Source organism: Bemisia tabaci, chromosome 6, assembly GCF_918797505.1.
Source record: "Bemisia tabaci chromosome 6, PGI_BMITA_v3".
Classification (NCBI taxonomy): domain Eukaryota; kingdom Metazoa; phylum Arthropoda; class Insecta; order Hemiptera; family Aleyrodidae; genus Bemisia; species Bemisia tabaci.
In genome coordinates this window covers 43,801,252-43,819,412 of record NC_092798.1, presented here as the reverse complement: position 1 = coordinate 43,819,412, position 18,161 = coordinate 43,801,252, and the positions used below count along the sequence as shown (strand labels likewise).

General features: G+C 39.1%; 1 protein-coding gene across 4 annotated transcripts in view; it reads right to left on the bottom strand.

Moving 5' to 3' along the window:
• The window catches only part of Trpgamma (Transient receptor potential cation channel gamma), a 242,877-nt gene extending 225,035 nt beyond the window's left edge, over positions 1 to 17,842 (bottom strand). For all 4 annotated transcript variants that reach the window (XM_072301540.1, XM_072301541.1, XM_019050824.2 and 1 more), the window contains exon 1: positions 17,464 to 17,842. The gene's annotated coding sequence lies outside the window, so the exon portion shown is untranslated. The remainder of the gene's footprint in view (positions 1 to 17,463) is intronic.
• Between the last annotated feature and the right edge of the window lie 319 nt (positions 17,843 to 18,161).

Genomic DNA, 18,161 nt, shown 5'->3' with positions numbered 1-18,161 from the left:
GGTTGCCGTTGGTTACTTACTTCTTTTGTCCATTGCAACCACCCGCTTACACCGACAGGATCCCTCCGTATCCCTTTCGTCTTATTTGTCTATAGCTGTATCTATCAATTTCAAAAATCGGCCCGCAGAGCGCCTGAGGGAACGTCCTATAGATACTTTCCTCGTAGAACTTTCATTTGAGATGACCAGAAATAATGTTGCTTCAATGGGATTCTAATTTTCGTAACGAGATAATCCTATTGGGACAACGGGAATTTCGGTTGGTTCAAGTAAATATCCAAAGAAAATATTATTATTAACCAGAGTATTTCTCTCCGTGCTTTTGTTGAGGCTTTTGGAAGAGTTGATAATTGAGGGGAACTTACACCCAAAGGTCGCTTCCCGCTTTTGAGCTGAGATTGCCCTCAAAATTGCACGTTGAATTTCACGTGAAGTTTCTAAAGATTTCATTAATTACACAAAAAGTTGTCTAAAATTTCAATTCTGCAATAATTTACAGGAATTTTAAGAGAAAACTTCACAGAATTTTAAGAGAAAACTTCACAGAATTTTAAGAGATGTTTTTTCAAATTCTAATTTTTCACGAAATATTCCAGCTCCGCCTCTGAGGCCCACTTAGAGGGAGCCGGACCGAGCCCCCGTGAGTTAATCTAAATAGAGCGGGCTCAACTGGGTCACTGGGCAAGACGGCGACTATATCCTCAGCACATTCTTTTTGTGACATTTTATCTGTGTTACCACGGTCATGTGGAATGTGGATGGTAGAGCAATCATAGGTTTTTATTGATTTCCGTGTAAAATAATTTTTCTGTAGCCTTCACGAATAAAGTCAGGCAATATTTTTCACACATTTAAAAACCAACCAAACGACCTTTTCAACTTCTAGTCTAGTAACGCGAGTTTTTCTTCAATGAAATGTTGATTGATTTAATACGTACAAAAAAATTAAAGCTGATATCACGACCCTGTCAACTCATATTCATTCGATTTATCTAACAGCTACTGAGATGGATCTGTGGTATTTAGCAAGAATCGCCCCGCTCAGGAATCCCGTGCTCTCTGAATGTACTCGTTCGTTATACCGCCGTGCTAAGGAAAAATGCCATAAGAGCCTTCAGGCGTTGCCAAATTTCTTTTGATAAAACACAAATTACCGTGTGAACTTTTCAATATTTTCCTTCCAATTGTTCGGATGATTTTGCTCGCAATAGTTCCTGAATTTCGTGGAAATCAAGGGGAAATATTCATGTTTTTCTCCGAATGAATGAACATTTTATGGGAGGAAATTTGGCAATTGTCAAATGTTCATACGGCGTTTTCCCTAAGCACGGCAGTATACCTTACAGGAAAAAATGCTTAGCCGAGGAGGAGAGGAAAAATTAGACGGAGTTCGGCGAATCAATCAAAAGTACCCGCCCGGAGCGGTGCACTCAGCTGAGAATGAAGAGGGAAGCCTGAGCGAGGGGCGAGGGAAAAAATATGAAGGAGTAAGCCCTTGGAGCGTGATCAACGATGTTTCATCGGAGTAAAATTAATTAGCGCTCAATCCTGGCTTGCTACTTGATAAATTACGATTCTGCACCGTGTAGCCTCCGCAGGAGAATCGCGGAATGATTAAGATGAAAGCGAAGTTACATCAGGTGACCCCCACAGCCAGCTTTACCGCCCCTGGCTCTTGACGTGACTTCTCTCGAGGTTCTTTTTTCCAACTATCAACCGCGCATTTTTGTGGACAGGTTTCCATGAAAATTGACCGATGTAAGTTTGCGTTGGGTTCGCGTATATTCCATTGATTTTCCTATAGACCAACGTAAATGGGGTTACGCGTCTGAGCGAATATCACACCTTAGCAGGAGTAAAAATCTAACAGGCAAACGTAAAATAGAGCCTCTGCAAGATTTCACTCACTCGCGGAGCACGGCGCGATATTCGCGCTGGGTTCATTTTTCACGTCGGACATTTCATGTGAGTGAATGGTTGATTTTTAACAGCATACAACTCAATAAAAATTCTCGTTTGATATTACCAATCGGCGGAGAGGGCATCCGTGAAGAGATGGAGAGATGCCAGCTTCCGGAGGATCTCTACCATGACAGATTCCGGTGGAGAGTAGGCGTCGCAGAGCGCCCTAGCGCGCCGTAAAAGCGGCTCATACATACACATATTATTACCAATCGGAATATTCTATTGAATCGATTAAAAATGTGTCTCCGTGTAAGGAGAGGCAGGGTATGGAAAAAGCCTAACATTCGCCGAAAATGACCGACGGTTTCGAAAAAAGTAGGTGATTTTAACGCAATTGTCTGTTCGGCTGAGCCGTGCCAAAATTAGTCCATATTCGTTCCCGTTTCAAAGTACCATAGACTCGAAATTTTCCTACAGCTGTACGATTTCATTCCCTTCTATGATTTAAATTTTAAAAAACATCAACAAGAAAAATCTCTGAAACCTACTTTACGACATGCTTCGTCAGAGATGTGCAATGTGCGTGAGGAAGTGATATTAATTTTCTAGTTTAACGTCAGAATCGCATCTTTCAAATCGAGTGTTTACATAGAAAAATATACCGGATAAACTTCCTCGCGTCATATTTTAAATCTATGCAAGTTGGTGGAATTTTAGGCTGAAACGTGGCAACTTCGATGAGAATCATCGACAATAAACTTAAACGATAAAAAGTCATCGTTGGCGTTAATAAAACGCGAATATTTAGAACTTTTTAATAAAATGTCTTCGCCTTGGAACGTATTCTGAATGAACTTTATCAGACGTTCACACCTCGACGGTTTGATCGAGTGCCATAGAAACGAAAAAAAAGTTCAAGATAGTGAGCGGAAAACTTTTGCTCTCACTATTTTTTCGCGCAATAAATTCAAAAGGTGCGCTGTCATGGGGTAAAACATTTACTCTGTTTCATACGTTCAAGAGGATCATCAAACTCAATTTCCGGAGCGTGGTACAGAAGCTAGCTCCTTCAAAATTGCTATGTGCAATCCTGTATGTGAATCCATATTTTCATGGAGGGAACATGCTCATATTCTGCATGAGCCCTGGACCGCTTAGGAATACACATACCTCAGGACTTTTCAGAAATGTGACTTATTTTCCCTTTTAAAAATGTGGGTTCCTTGTATGTGATCATCCACAAGAAAAGATATCATCATTCAGTGCCTGAGGACTTAACACTGAAATACTGGTGTCGCAACTTATTGTAGAGTTGTTTGCGAAAATGTTCTTTTTCAAAACACTCCAACGTTGAACTAAACCGGAATAGGATTTGAAGTAAGTAAGGTATCCGACAAAATTAATTTTCAGAAAAGATTAGAAGATTTTTATCAAATTAGTCGGCTTCAACTGCAATTTTACTTCTTTTATTTAGCCCAAAAAGTTAAATAATGCTCGCTACTTTTTTGCATACACTGTCTCTACATATATGGCATACAACAACCCACTATAGAACACTCTGCAACATTGCGTTTATTTTTAAATTTATTTATCAGGCATACTTTTGTAAGTACAAATTTAGAACCCTATTCAAATAAGTACCTTAAGACAAGTTCTAAGACTTGATTCTTAATGCTGTGACTCGATCAAACTTAAGTAAATGATTACAAAGAAGATATGTCAAAAACTGCGTATGCAATGAAGTAGAAATAATTCAAGTATATACAGAAGTAGAGATGTATTTAACTTTCTAGTTCAGTCACTCTGGCATTTTTCTGAGAAAATCAATACATAGGTTGCTTTGCGGAGGTATAACTTATCATCTCTCCTCTGTTTCTACAGTTTCTTTCAAATCTAATGCTGTATCGTCGTTTCTAATCTCGCCAAACGTTGTGCAGCCGCTGGTCGGCTCGAAACGCATGTTATGAGCGCCTACAAGAGTGCAGGAATACTTCACGCATTGTACCAAACACACCGCGACCGCTGATAGGCGCCGAAAACATATTAGCGCCTACTAGAATAGAAGAATACGTCACGCATTGCGTCAACACAGTGTGGTCGCTGGTCGGTGTGAAACGCATATATTAATTACGAGTATTAGCGGCTACAAGAACGTATGACTACTTCACGCATCGCGCGTTCACCACAGTGCGCGCTTTGGTCGTTGAAAATTCGCAATATCTGGTTGTCATACCTATCGCGGTGCAGTCCACACCATTTCAGACCATTTTCAGCGTGCACCTCGAGACTGCAATACTAGGAACGAGGGATTGTAGAGATTTTGCACCCTGAAGGTATCTTAGTCTATTGAGTTAAATTGCAAAATCGCGTACCTTGATTGAGACGTTTCAAAATTTCTTGTACCATTTTATTTCATCAAAAGGGGACGGACTGATGTATTGCTTGAAATTTTTACAGGGTATTGCTCACAGAGAGAGGAAAGATCAAGAGAGTTTTCAAGCGGTAATTTTGAGAATTTTTCCATTCAAAAGTTAGATGTACGACATCTTGTGATAAGTTAAGGTTAATATTTTAGTCTCATTCTAGAGACAACGTATGTGCTTTTAACGTCCTTATGAATAGAGGGGCTTCTTTATATTCTTCTTCCTTCTTCTTCTTCTTCTTACTCTCATTCTTCTGATACTTCCTCATTCCTTCTAGTGATTCTCTCTATCTTCTTCCTCATATTCAATCTCCATTCCTTCCTCCTTTTTTTCCTTTCCTGCTACTGTTTCCTCCTAATTTTTTCTTTTCTGTTTCTTTTCCTTCCTTCATTTTTTCTTTTCTGCTTCATTTTCTTTCTTTCTCTTTTCACTGCTTCCTTTTCCTCATCTTTTTCGACCTCCTCTTCTTTTTTCTCGTCTAAATACCTCCTTCTTTTTCCTCCTTATCCATTATTTTTCCTCTTCTTCCTTCCCACTTACTTTGATACTGCCGATTCAGATGAGCTACAAATAATGAATCGAAAAATGTGGTCCAAATGATGATAAGTTGCCTAGGCTGAGCACTCTTCCCCTCAGTTTTGTAATGGTACTCATTAGAGCTTTAGAGCTCATTCGATAAAATTCAAAATTATTGACTCCAATTTAAAGTTTGGAACTTTTTGGCCTTGTTTTCTCCGCAAAATAGTGAGGATCCAGCGTTATTTTACCAACTTGTTACAAACTATGATAGGAGGCCTGAAGTGTCGTGAACTGAAATACGCGTTTTTACAATTTCACCATCGAAATGAGGGCCTAAATGAGGGGTTGCAATCAAGCGCCGTGGAATAATGAAATACCTAAGGCGACATTCCTGGCAGTAAGTTACTGAAAACATCCCTTTTCGCGCTCGGGCTTCCTATTAACGCCAGTGGCGTTGCGTGAATTGCGATGTATCAATTGTTATGCCATTTAAACCTATGGAAAAGGATCGATAAATAGGGTGTTCGCAGCGAACACCTTAATAATCGATTCTTTACCGAAGGTTTAAATGGCATAACAATCGATACATCGCAATTCATGCCACGCCACTGCTTCCTATTAACACCGTTGTCTCGGGGATGAAGGCAGAGCGCCGAGCCTGCCCGGCAACTGAGTCGAGCCAAATTGTCTCGCTTAAAAATGAAGTCGTTCATTTGCGAAAACGCGGAGTCTTTAAATTCAATTTCATTCGATTAAACGACAAATGAATTCAAACAAACTTCTCGACCAAGTTTTCGAGTAACTTCAAGGAAACTCCGCCGCCGCCACATTTGTACTCAGTGTTGCCATTTTGCAGCGGAAATTCACCTAATTCTTTTAACAAACAATAGAAGGCGTCCGAGAAAAATTGTCTACTATTTTTCATTTTTCCTAGATCGGAAACAGCATAAGATGTTCCTATTTTTCTCTCAACCTACGAAAAATTGGGAATTCTGATATATTTGAGGGGCTTGGAGGACAAGGCGCACACGAACAGCTTTTAAAAAAATTGAGATATTAATGATTTCAACTAAAAATCGTCTTAAAATATATTTTGTAAAAAAACTACGGTAAGTTCAATTAAGTATCAAAAAGTGAGTCTAAACTTCCTTTTCTCCATAAGACGTCATGTAATTTTGAAACTTTAAACAAGTATTTCTTGGGGGGAAAATTGGACTTATGCGGCTTGTCCTCTAAGCTACTGAATTGTCTTTCTTTTTTAATATCTCATGTAAAAACCAGAGAGTAAATGAAATTGGCCTGCCATACTCTTAGTTTTGTTTATTACAAATCGTTAATCAAATGCAATTCTGACTTTACTTATATTTTTAGAATAAATTTTATAGAAGAACTAGTTTCTTCGCTTCCATTGGGAAATTTTTCAGTCAAATGAAATGAAACACTTTACGTCTATTTTTTGGATAACAGAAGATCAGCCGAAAGTTTCTTAAAAACTTTTTAACGCTTTACATGGAAAAACAGGAAATTCGCTACATTTAGGTAAAATATTTCTGTAATATTTTATGATTTTAATTTTCCTTATGGATATAAACGCGGAGATTATTCTAAAAAAATTGGCAACGCTGAACTCGCTTATAATCCCGGAACCCTAGTTCAAGAGTAGAGGAGAAGCGAGACAAGCTAACCGAAAATTCAGTTCCAGCTGTGACGTCATACACAATCCCTTAATTTTTCCTTCTACGGAAGTTTTTGAAGACACACCCAAGGAAAGTAATGCGGCCTCTAATACAAGCCTTTTCTGAATTCGAGGAATAGAAAGATGAAAGTTTTGGAGCGATGTTATTCGCCGCATATCACTTTTAATCTTACCGTCATTTATTATGAAAAAAATTAGTCAGGAACATCTTCTCTCAGATTTCCTTAAAACTTTTATGATGTCGGAGGACTTTTTGAAAATGTTTGTATTTACACCGTTGCCAAAGGTGTACTCGTCTCTTTTTTACAAAAAAGTCCAACCAGAACTGATTTTTTTGGTAAATTTCTCTGAGGTTACAAGAAATCTTTGATTGTAATCACATAGTGCATCTGGAAAACAATAGTTGAAAACTTCGTTCGGGTATTTCGCAAATTTTGCAGAGAATAAAAATCGTCTTTTCTGAGTTTTCGTTAACAAAAGTCTCAAAACATAACAATCTGAGCTATTCTGACGGTGTTAGGTGACCACATCTCTACTTGTTTTTCGACATTTCAGCGTATATAAACTTTGCGTTGAAGATTTCACATACACCGGAGAAAGAATATTAGTTTGCGGGAGCGGAAATATCACCGGATCCATTTACTAAATGTTCTGAATGTTTCAACTACACGTATATAACAATTGAATACGGTTGCCTCCTACAAGAATGTTGGATCAGGCAACAATAATTCAATTGGAAAATCTAGTGAAAAAATGGAACTAAAATTTCTGGCACAGGAACGCGCAAATCTGTCTTCTATCTCAAGGAACATACAAAATTGAAAGTTACACTTTACATAACATTAGTATAATTCTGTAAGATCTCAAAAGCAGAATAATGGTGCGTCGTCGTATGATGGTAATTCGATAGCACTAGCAAAGGATATCCTTGTATCGTACACGTGAGAGCAGATTCAGCAAAAAGGGAAGGTGAATCATAACAGAAATATAAACGTTTATACGTGAATAATGGAAGCATAACGCGAAAATACGAAGATTAAATCAACGGAAAGACAACTTTTAACAAGCTCAGATAATGAACTAAATATTAGCTGAGAGCACAACGGAAAACAATCATGATGGAACAATAATCAATCAGAACTTCTGCTCCTGCCTGGATGCCGAGTGGGTGGGTTAAAAAGACTCTCTTGAATGAAAACGTAGAAAGCCTCTTTTACTTAAAAATCGAAGTTAAACCCGAACGCCCTGACTTTCATGCCGTACATCCTCACACAATGTATTGAAAATATCAAGGAAGGTTAGGTAATGCAGACTCATTTTTTTTCAAACCGATATTATACCCGGGTGTACATTGAGATGTAGTTAGAGAAAATGTACCTCTATTGCAAAGTTCCAAAATCTTCGATTATGTTTTGTTATTTTGAAAGATAAATTTGAGGAAGAGACTCATTTTTGAGGAAAAGACAAATTCACTGTAGATATTTTTATTGTGTGGAGAACTTTAATTACAAAATTCAGTAGAGAACTGATTGTTGGTTTTTTGTAAAAAAAAAAAAAAAAAAAAAAAAAAAAAAAAAAAAAAAATTATATGAGAGTTATTATGACGTAATTCATAACGTCGCTATTGAAAATACACATTTTTCCAATTTAACCAGATACACGTAAAACTAAAGGATTTACCTGGATGTTAGACCTGCTGTTATTTTTTTCGTCATTCTTTAAACTATTCGTATTTTATGAAGAAGAGCGAAGAGATTGATTTTCATTTAGAGCTGTAAATTTTGGCCAATATAATGAAATCATCAAAAATTGCACAAATGTTTTTTTAATTTACCATTAGGATAGTTTCCTGTTAAAACATCGAGAGGAATCTCAGCATTGCAATCTCAGATATAATAACTATCTGCCAGATATTTAATCAAATGCCCAACTCGCCAATCAACAACAGTCATCTTCATTCACTGTCAAACGGCTCTCTAATCAGCGCACCTGACCTATTAATTGAATGAAAATATATTTTCAAATTGCGATCGTAAAATAGAAACTTTTAGGGGATGGAGACAACGATGGTTCTTACGGCTAGAGGAGAGTAAACAGGGAGTGCCTCGGGTTTGGGTTGTTTATTATTTCAATAGCACCGTCTTTGAACCCTAGGCGTAACTCAACGCCCACCGTTTCAACGGGGAGCGAATTCAAACACGCACCAAAATTATTTGCTCTGGGCGCAGTTTGGAGAAGAGGGCTCCCGATTTGCATTGGCACGGCGACGCTCAGTCTCACCGAACGAAGTAGCGCAAGCTAAGCGCATCGCTGCCGGCTCCAAATAATTCACGTTTGGTTTTAATTCCTCGCCATCGTGACACCATTATGCTGCCGTGGGGCTGAGGAGAGCAGTAACTGCAAGAAGTAAGTATAGTGGCCTGGTTACACACTTAAATTTCCGTCAAATTCCGATTAAAATGATGACCAAGATGGCGGTCGAGAGTTATCTAGATTGATGAGTAAAATTAATTAAAACAGCGTGTTGGAAATAAGCATGAAATAAGCACGGTTGTGTGGAAATCAGATGAAGGATGAGCCCCACAGTTCCATCATCTACCATCAAATTTTTGCAGGCCGCAGAAATTTGATGGTAGATGGTGTGCACCAGTCACCATTTGATCGGAAATTGATGGGAATTTGAGCGTATAACCAGCACATAGAGGAAATGGATCGAATGATCGTTCTTCATAAGATGGGCTACTTAACTTCGTGTTTTTTATTTAATATTCTGAAAGCACTAGGTGAGTAGATTACGCAGTAATGATGCTGAAAGATTCGAAGAAATTTTAGGAGCGCCAGAATGGCAGGAAAATAATGAAAGTTATGCACCACCACAGTCAAATCGTAATCTTCTCTCATTTTCCATTGATATTTGTTCAAATAAACGTGTATTAATACCATGACCAAATTTTCAAAATTTGGCAATTGTCTGGTGACTTATGGTCTATTAGCTACTCGTTAAGTCGTGACGAGAGGGACGAACCACCAACGCGCGCATCGCCTGCGCCTGAAAGACAGGAAAACACGGAACGCCTTCAATTTTTGACTAGGCAACACACACGTCCGTTGACCACGAATAGTTGCATGTCAGGATGCGTTGGAGTTGGCGACTGCATCCGCCTTGAATAATTTTTGTGCGCGAACCAATCAATAATTCGATCTGTACATATAAAATTGGAAATAATCTTTCAAAAAAAATTATTTTCTTTGGAAATTGCTTGAATGGTTTATAATCGGCAAATTTTCTTTATTTCCACGGTGTAAAAGAGGGTTTTTTTTTTTTTTTTTTTACTTCATTTCAGGCAAGAAAGCATCACGCGCTATGCATGCTCACGTGAACACAAGTCTCTTTGTTTCCACTCTATCAACGAGGTATGGGTCCAAGAGGGCAGAGAAAACAAGAAACGACCAGCAGAGAAAGGGACAAAAACGTCGGGTCCTGAGAAGTTCCAGACTCCGTGATCTCCCTTCATCTGGGTTCCTTCTTTCTATCAAATGGTTTAAGCCATTTTGGTTTACGGAGATGATTCCAGCGTAATTTAGTTTGAAACGCATGGCCGCATCGTAGCGAGGGACGGCAGAATTCAGTCGGTTTTCCGTGTTGTAATAAAATGGTCAAACAATATCACGTGTCTAGATAAGTTAGCAAGCAATAAAAGTGTCGCGCTCTCGTCCTCCCACCCTCTCGTAATTGTCACGGCGAAACCACCATTTGTCTTCCGGTGAACACGCTCACTCAAAGCTGATACGGCATCACTCCAGGGAAGTTTTTATCAAATTCGCTCGAAAGGATTGAAACCTCGCAACGCTTTGTCGTACATTGAGGAAAAACCTCGAATTTACAAACCAACAGCTCAGCAGGCACTTTTTGTCGCAGAGGGCTAATTGGACTACATTTTGCAATGGGGATGTTGCATGTGTGAGGGATTTGCGAATTGACCAATTGTTCTTATGTAAAAGTTCGAGAGAAACACGATGGTGCCACTGGTTTTCTCTGAAATCAACGCTCTGTCCAGCGGAGCGGCGTGCTGTCAGAACAACACGCGCGTTAGCGCCTACAAACCTAACAGGGATACTTCACGCATTGCGCAATGCATGAAGTATCCTCTTAGGTTTGTAGGCGCCAGTGCGCGTTTCGTGCTGGCCGGCTACCCGCCGCGCCGCAGCGTGCCAAACACGATGTTGCCACTGGCTTTCTCTGAAATCAACTCCCAAGCTCAAAAAAGCTCTCAACTTGAGGCCAAAATAGAGGGGGTGTCCCACGCTATCCTGAGAGTCCAACTCTACATCAAGACAAACTCTCCATGCAAATATAGGGAGCAGATACACTGACAGGGTTGCCGTGATTTCAGTTTTAGAGTCCACAAATAAGGTGGGAGCCCTGTCAATGTATTTGCTCCCTATCTTTGCATGGAGAGTTTGTCTTGATGTAGAGGTGGACTTTTAGGATAGCGTGGAATGAAATATCCCCTCCATTTTGGCCTCAACTTGAGAACTTTTTTTGAGCTCCATCGTGTTTCTCACAAACTTTTACATAAGAATCAACAGTCAAATCGCATATTCCTCACACATGCAACATCTCCATTTCTAGCCCATCTGTAAAATCACTCTTGTGCAGAGGTAAACTAATGGTACTTACGTCATTCCTAAATTAAGCCAGATACTGTTGTTCCAAATTATAAAATAAAGTCCAATTCAAGTCGAGTCCAGCTTAACGAACCGATTACCGAGTTTAGTAATTTTAAAATGAATGGCTCGTTGAAAATCTAAAATGACGTTTCTTTTAACGCTGCGCCGGGTTTTTTTCTGTTTTAATTTTTCTGGCATAGTGGTATTTGCATATTGATCGTGAAAATAAGCAAAAGTTCCTAAAAACCCGCCCTCTTATAATAGGCGAGTTGAAAAACCACGATTCTCTGGAAGTAAAAGACTTTTGTGGTACGATTTACCTCAAACCTATGAATAGAGATGGATCAATTCTGCCTCATGACGTCCAGTTCTTCTCGTTTGAAATTATCTCCCTGGTAAGTCTCGCGGAAAACTTGTAAATATTCATGAGGCGAAGTGCTTGTGTTATGTTAGCCCTTCCGCTGCTTGCTATTGTATGAAGTAATGTCCATTGTCAGATTTACAAGGAATTCCTACACAAACCGTCATTGGAGTATCATTTTAAACAGCTATTTTTCATCTCGGTTTGTTTGTTGCATAATTCCTCTAAAAAATTTACTAGGAATCTCTCACTTACTCTCGATTTAAAATCTACGTATTGAGTCTGATATGATTATTGGTGAGTCGTGTTTCAATGACTGTTTCTTATTCTCAAATAAAAAAAAGTTACCTTATTTGTAAATGTGCTTGGTTTTTGTAAACACCTGTCAATATGGCTTGATCTCTGGTTAAAATGTTCCAGGAAAGTGAAGTGCTAGTTTTTTGACCAAATATTTCAAAAAAGTTGAAAATATTATTCGACCATAAAAGTTACTACGTTTGCCCTAACATCTCCTGAAACAAGATTCAAAGGTTAGATCTGTCGAGAGTTAAGCAGCACAGCGAAGTTTAACCACCAAGTTAATACGATTAATATCACACACACGTATAAGAGCCTCTCCCACAGAGCCAGTTGGCGCTCCGCGACATCTAGCCGCCACATTAATCTGTTCTCTCAAAGTCTCACTGGGAGTTGGCACTCCTTCATTTCTTGTAGGAGTCCCTGTCGCTATCAATGGTTTAATATTAACGGAAGTTAATTTTTGAGAACACGGAAGGTTAGATAATCCATCGAGCACATCATAGTGTCTTCTTCCTTTATTTCAACAAAAAAGGTGCATGTGACATACACATCGTATGAGGGGCTTGGAGGACAAGGCGCACAAGTTCAGTTTTTGGAGCAATTGAGTTATTAATGATTTCATGTAAAACTTGTTTCAATGCATATTCTTTGAAGAATTCGCTCCCAAATGTCGACTTTTAAGCATCAAAACGAGAGTTTGAACTCCCTTTTCGCCATAATGATCCAAGCAATTACGAAACTTCAAACACGCACTGGAAAAAAAACAAAAAACACATTGAATTTAGAGTCGAGACTCTTGAAAACATTGACAAGAAAAAATACTCTTGATTCAAGCAGATTTAAGCTTAAATCAAAAGGAAATCCGCTCAAATTAAGAGGCTTGGTTCTTGATTTAAGCAACAATCCGATTGAATCAAGAGTATTTTTTCTTGTCAAAGTTTTTAAGAGTCTGGACTCTAGATCCAATGTGTTTTTTTTCCAGAGCGTATTTCTCGAAATAGCAAAAAATGTACTTGTGCGCCATGTCCTCCAAGCGCTTCGCATATTCTTGGAATGGTTTTTAGGAAAATGAGATTCCACGGCGAGACAGTCGACGCACATCAAGGGAAAATAGGGGCGTTTTGTGACGAAATGTGGCTACAGTTGATTGCACGAAACGATCGGTGCACGCCCAGTTGTAAATTATTCTTGCGTTGATGTTACAAGAGGACGCGTTGCATTACCGTAAAGGCGCAGGATTTCACGCCGTGCCTACACGTGGCCGAATTGCTCTTCATTAGTTTTCTACATCAATGCATTCAGCCCAAAAATAGTCTTGCGGAGGAATGTGCATGTGCTTGTGCATGTGCACGCGAATTCTTCTTGAAAGACATACGATAAAAAAAGTAGGAAGGCTCTTTTAGAAGGAATCGAGATAATATTACCAGTAAATAGTGAATTTTAAGTCATATGTAAAAAAATAAACGAAAAAAACTCGAGGTTCAGGAGGGGAACTTGCTCCCACAATTTTGAAAATGTTCTAATATTAAACGAAAGCCGGAAAAATTGGATACAAATGGGAGCCCTGAGTAAATATTCAATAGTTTGTAATTTTCCAAGCTAACCATGTCTTCAGGAACAATGAATAAAATTACGCCATGGAAAAGTTGGGTTTAAAAGAGCAGTGAGACGTATGGTGGTGAAAAAAGTTGGAATCAAAAATGAACAAAGTCATTATTCCCCTAGGAAATTAAAATAATAATATCTACTTGGGCTTTTAAAATTTTCTGGTCTAATCTTATCGGCCTCGAAACATAATTAAGCTAAAATTAATCACACCAATAAGAAAATTGTTTTCCTCGATTTCCTGAAATTCGAAAAAAGGCTGTGTGTCATTTTGATCCTTCAACATACACGTTTTATTTTTTCTGTGATCGATACAACAATATCAAACGCCTACACAGTCATACCATGTTTCGTGTTTCTTCCGAAGGAGGGAGCGGGGATCCTACGGGACCCTCTGCCTCCATTACTGTGATAATCGAAGTTGAATAAACCTTTAAGTCCTCAGAATGTGACAAGAATGTGTGGCGAGCCCAGCAAGATTTATCTCTACAACTTAACTTCCTAATTTCGTGAGTTGTTGGGCCCCCGTTGTTTTTATGAAGTGACCGAAAAACATGTGCGTGCGTTCAAGTATTGTCACTTTTTTCGTAAATGAAAAAGTAAAGTAGCTGTGGTAAGAATATTTTTTCGTTGAAATATTTAGTACACTCAAGTTGCCTTAGAAAAGAACCCCATAATGGGTTATCATTAATTTGTATTGATTATTTTAAATTGTTTTTAAGGATATTTTAAGATTTTCTCTAAAAAAAAGTCATCATAATAGTAAAAAAGAAATAAGAACGCTGCATCTCATTTTGTAGACGTTGACACTTCTTAATGTAAGTAATTACTTTCAACTGTGAAAAAAACATAAAAAAAAAAAAAATAACACTTTGACTTAAGACAACCCCCCCCCCCCCCACCCCGCAAAAATTCTACTTTCAACTTATTTAAATGGCTTGCTTACAAAGCATTTCTATTGTGCGAAGTGATTTTTAAGCTCCAAGTGTATTATAATACAACTTAGCAAGACCATCAAGTATTTTGTTTGTAATTTGATCTTAAGTGTCTGCAATTTTCATAGGAAAAAATGTATAATTTTCCTCAAAAATAAACATCAAATCAAATGAAATTTGGCAACGCCTGGAGGTTCATACGGCGTTCTTCCTTAACACGGCAAAATGGGAAGGACATGCAATACTCAAATTCACTAACAAAATGGCAACAATGTGCGGATCATTATTTCATCCATTCGGAGGAATACTAGGTCCCATGATGTTATTCGCTGCCCGGGCCGGCTGAAATATTTACGGGCTCGGAAAATCCTCTCAATAGGAATAAAGGGATACAACCGACACAGTTTTACAGATCCTTAAAAGGGCGTAAAGACCGGAGGAGTAGCACCGACCCTCGTCCTAATGCCTTTCAAATAGGATTTGGTCCGATTTGATGACTTTTATAAACAGCCTAGCCTCTCCCTGCCCTCTCGGCCGATAAATTAAATGATGCTTGATTGAGATCGTATTTTATGACGTCATCATCAATTTTTACGCGGGGCCTGAAACGCTTGGTCACGCTTCCGTCCTGAGTTGGAAGAATGTGGTTACAAATACTTTCGTTCTCTATATTTCGTAAATTGAGGGCGATGGAACAACATCGCCTGACTGACAATTTTGGCAAGAGTGAGCTAGCGACTGTGCAGCAATTGCAGCATTTTCCCAGTATAAAATACGCAAGATGATGATTTTAGTTTTTTTTTCCAATTCTGTAGGAAAACACTGCAACGACGCTGCACTATATGAAAATATCGAACCTCTAAATTACCAAAATGTTGAAGTTTCCTCTTCGTCCTGCAAAATTGTCAGTTCGCAGATAGGCGGTATAGTACCTCCGCCATCGATATTTTCCTTCGTTCTTGGCGTTAAATTGTACGGTATGTTATATTTTGCTTCAAAGGAAAAATATTAATTTCAATTTTGCGGGGAAAGTTCATTCACTGCCTTTAATTTGATTTATTCATATAGGATAAGAAGAGAAAAAATAAGAAATTCAATAAGGCCTTGCAGAGAAGCTAGTACGGATTTGTCGAGTATCTTCATGCCTTTATTGGTGGTTTCTCTTTGAAACAAATTAAAAACGGGTAACTATCCACAGGGAAAGGATTTTAACAGGCAATAATTCGAGTTTGAATTAAGAATACTAATGAGTGGAGGGGAGGGGGTTTCATAAATATTTTGGAACATAAAACACCCAATGATTTCAAGCCAGACCGTATAGTTATATCGGGTTGAAATTTATAATTCAAAAAACAAAATTATGGAAAAGTTGCTTAAAGTCTTTATTTCCAAGTTCTACGACTTGAGATTTGACAAACTTTGTTTTATTCTAAGTCGTCTCGGGCAAAAAAAAAAAAAAAAAAATGAGCTTTACTTTATGCAACTGAATCTTCGTGATATAATAAAGTGAAGAATGTTTTTGTCGAAAACTGAAGTGTTGTGATGTTGACCCTATCCGATGAAAATTTCTTCCTGGGGAACTTTTTCTGAATAGTTTTGAAGCACCTCCCCTTCCCGCAGATGGTGCATTTTTTTTCATTATTTATTTGGTTTAAGATTGAAAAGCTCACTCATTTTCATGTAAAAGAAGTACAAAAAAGAAAGGAATTCAGCATTGGTCCGATATGAGCTGGTGCAGATCCATTGAAATAAACCAAGTTGGTATACTTCTCATCACGGTTGAGTACCCGGTTGAGTAAAATTAAGGAGCCTCCACTTTTTATTCTTTTTTTAAAAAAATAAACTTAAAGGAATTACTTATTATCTGATGAAAATTCGACGTTGCATGTAGATAATCTGGGAATACCTTAAAGCTTCATACTCATGCACGAAGAAATAAGTTTTGCATTGGTGACAAAATGACAGTTAATTTACCGTTTCATACGAGCAGAAAACACTCAGATAGGTGACCAATTAAATTCACAAAAAAATATCAAGAACAACCAGAAATGTTACAAACGATGTTAAAATATACTTGGGACAATTTTCTGCTGAAAATTACGCAAAATTTCAGTATTACGCCCTAAAGTAGAATAAGTAGCTTACAGCCTAGACATTTAACAAAATGCTTACTTTGACCATACTGCCGTGCTGAGCAAGAATGCCGTATGAGCCACCAGGCGTTGCCAAATTTGCCTCGATAAATCACGAATTTCCGGGAAAATGTGTGAATAAATCTCCTCCGATTTTTCGGAGATTCCGTTCGTAATTTGATCTAAAAAGTCTGAAAATTCCAAGGAAAAATAGACTGCGTTTAAAAGAAAGGAACCAAGCAACATCAGCTACTGCCAAATTTAACTGGGTAATTTTATTTTTTTTACAAAAGAACATCTGTGCGGATTCCTCTGAATATTATAAAAAAATATGCTTCGTACTCTGCCAAAAATTTACTGAAATTTGGAAAAAAATCCTTACAACCGTTTGAATGTAAAAAATTAAATTGTAAAATAAAATTTGGCAAAAGCTGGTGAGGCTTCCTCCTTTCTTCCTAACGCGGTCCAAATATTCATGACTACTCAATATTAAATATTTTCGAAAAGGAAATTTGGAAACATTTGAATGCTCATGCGGCTTTATATCTTAGCACGACGGTATTACTGCGGTGTCGAGGAAAAGCGCCGTATGAACCTTTAGGCGTTGCCAAATTTCCTTCGATAAAAACCGAATTTACTGGGAAAATTGTGAATATTATTTTCCAAAATTTTCAGACTATTCGGTGCGCAATTTGATCTTAAAAATCTGAAAGTTTCAAGGAAAAAAATCCAAGAAGGTCGTCAAAAATACATGTTTTACCAAGGGAAATTTGACAACGCCCGAAGGCTCATACGGCGTTCTTCCTTAGCACGGCAGATTAGACTGGGGCTTTTACAGTTAAAAAATCCATGCAAACATGCGTGGGCGCGCGTAATAAATTTTACCACCCCAAAAAGGAACCGGAGCCAAACTCACCGGAAAACGTTAAATTCCACACGTTCCGACCGAAGCAATTTGGGATTATAACAATCCTGAACAAGACAGGAAAAACCTAGCGCGGAGAGGAGCACTATTACATTTTCGAACGAGGCACCGGGATTTCCGCGCGGACCCGAGTTGGGGAAACGGAACGTTGCCTAGCGCTGCCGACCGGCCACGGCAGACATTACCCCGCTCATAATTAGCCCCGAGCCGACTGATGCGGCCCCGAAAAAGATCCTACCGGGGGAAGGGGAGGGGGCGCGGGGGGATTATGGAAATTAAGGGAAACTACGGGGGAGAGGGGAGGGCCGGGGAGAAACACGAACTCGCGGACGGGGCGATCGGGAGACGAACATCAAGTCGAGGCGGCACGAGGGCTCGGAGAGCACGACTGGCGTGCAGGGTGAACGCCGGTGCCCGTTGCCCCCTTTCGTGGGGCGGGGGGCGCTCACCCCCGGCCCCCTCCCCCCGCCGCCCCTCCCGTGGCGTCGCGGTAGAGCACTCAGTGCAACCCCCCCGCGGAGGAACAGTGACCGACTTAAACATCCCTCTAACTTCACTCCGTATCTGTGTTACGTGCGAACTACTTTCCTATGACTACCTGCGATGTTTAACCTAATTTACGATATTACCCCCCCCCCCCCTTCGACCCCCCTCCCCGCGTCGTTGAATTGTTTTCCCCCGCGCGGCGT